General features: G+C 42.3%; 1 pseudogene; it reads left to right on the forward strand.

Moving 5' to 3' along the window:
- The first annotated feature begins 502 nt into the window (after window positions 1-502).
- On the forward strand, window positions 503-1,145 carry LOC139012934 (TM2 domain-containing protein 1 pseudogene; annotated as a pseudogene).
- The last annotated feature ends 1,216 nt before the right edge of the window (window positions 1,146-2,361 follow it).

Here is a 2,361-nt window from a genome sequence, read left to right on the forward strand (position 1 = left end):
TACCATGTATTTTTCTAGGCAAGCAAAATGTAGATGATGTTTAATATCAGAAATCTCTCCAGGGAAAGAACATACTGTAGCTCAGAGAAATAATGCAAAAGTTTGAGTTAATTTTTGGTTTGAGTCTTTTAAAAATAGAACACTCAGGTTTGGTTTGTGAGCAGTGTGGTATCTGGAAAAATTATTTGGGCTTTCACAATAGCACACCAGAGTATTTCAGACGTTGTAAAGAAACTGATACTCAGAGAGGTTGAGTAACTTGCCCAATGTCACACAGTTACAAATGGCAGGGCTGGAATTCAAGATCGAGCCTGAAATCTGGGCATGGGCCCTGACTGGGAATCGAACCGGCAAGCCTTTGGCGCATGGGACAATGCCCAACCCACCGAGCCACACTGGCCAGGGCAGGAGCTCACTCGTAACCCGTGTGCTCACTGGGGAGGAATGTGGTGTTCCGAAGGGAGAGGTTGCCAGTCACTGTGTCCAGGCGCCCAGGGAGAGGATGGTCAGCCTGAGGTCAGCCTGCTGACAGCTTTCAGGCCAGGTCCTGTGTTTCTTCTTTGAGATCTTCCCTCTAGTGATGTGTGTGTGAGGGTGCTGATTGCAGACTGTCCTGTGAGGAGTGGATGCACTGGTCCTCAGTGTGGGTGTCCTGAGGCTCGTGTCAGTCACCACAGGACCTTGGAGGGTGGCCACCATCACCATGGGGGGCAAGGAGACATGTGTGAGGACCTCAAAGTGGGATATGTATGTAAATATGTAGAGAATAAACACTGTTACGCAAGAGCCAGTCCACCTTATAAATACAGAGCTCGTGTGTTCACAGCTGTGTTTTCTAGCACCCAACATCATTTCAGGGGCAATGAAACATATTTTAAAGTTAATTTTCTCAAGCCCATCTCTTGTCAAAAAGTAAATGGCTATTCATACAAAGTGGCGGCTGCACTCTTTTTCTTGGATGGTGGGGAGCAGATCAATTTTACCTGGGACAATGGGTTTTATAAAATTGGGAGCCTAACCAATTTCATTCTTATTTCAATGCAGACTGTTGGACCTTCAGTGGAAGTAGTTACATTATAGACTATTATGGAACCAGACTTACAAGACTATTACTAACAAACATTTATAGAAAGTTACATCTGTGAATCTTTTTTCAAAGAAACAGATGGAGGCGCATTGATTTTAAGAGAGAGCTCCCAGCATGTGGGATTCCAGATTTTCCTTCTTTACTTTATGGGTTCTATGTATATTTTTTGTTGTTATTTTTGTTGTTTTACTTAAAAGGATATATTCTGAGATTTATTTAATAGAACTTTCTTGGGAGCTGTATGAAAAAAAGAGAGTTTGAAGCAACCTAGATCACAAACAGACTGGAAAAACAATGATGGTGCAAACACACAATGGGATGATTGGCAGCGGAAACAAAGACAGAGGAAGTTCCTCAGGTACTGACAGTCATTGCCAAAAGCAAGGTAAGAATAATGTGTAGCTTACGATCAGTTGTGCAGAGGAAGAGGCCACACGTGCGTGTCTGCCTATGGAGAGACGATCTCTGGAGGACACGCGGGGAAGTGGGAACTCGGCCTCTGTGCAGGGAAGTGGTCCCGGAGGCAGACAGGCAGGCTTTTCACTCTGGGGTCTCTTATACTTTCCATTTCAAACCACGTGACCACAGCACCCATTCAAAAGTGTGCATCTGGGGAGCATTTGCGATCTTGCTCCCTGGCATTTGTCAGTTTGGCTTAAATAAACTTATAAAAATTAAAAAGTGTATCTCTACTCTTTTAAAAGTGATTATGATACGTGAACTTAAAAAATGAATTAAGTAGCCCTGGCCAATGTGGCTCAGTTGGTTGGAGCATTGCCCCATACACTGAAAGGTGGCAGGTTCGATTCCCGGTCAGGGCACATACCCAAGTTTCGGGTTCAATCCCCAACAGGAGGCAACTGATTAATGTTTCTCTCTCACATTGATGTGTTTTTTTTTTCTCTCTCCCTTCCTCTCTCTAAAATCAATTAAAAAAAGAATAAGTCAACATTTATATATGCCCATGCAATCACATAAACAAAATAGATGTATAGGATAAATAGGAGATTATCACATCAAGATGGTAATAATCTTTTTCTCTTCCCTGTTTCTCCAGAATTTTTAGAATGTGGTTATGATGGATATTTTTGTAGTATTGTTTTCTATGTTTATTTACTTCTTCCTTGACTAAACCAGTAATCAATCAGTACAAATGGCGAGACAGGCGGAATTGAAGAGGAGGGACTCCAGTATCCCAATTCACAGTATACTTAACAAAGGAGAAAACCTACCAGCCTAAAAAATTGTCCAGTCAATAGCTTCCAATCCTTTAT

The sequence above is a fragment of the Myotis yumanensis genome, unplaced genomic scaffold (assembly GCF_028538775.1).
Source record: "Myotis yumanensis isolate MYYU_CA2020_CCGP unplaced genomic scaffold, mMyoYum1.0.hap1 SCAF_6, whole genome shotgun sequence".
In the NCBI taxonomy this organism is placed as follows: Eukaryota; Metazoa; Chordata; class Mammalia; order Chiroptera; family Vespertilionidae; genus Myotis; species Myotis yumanensis.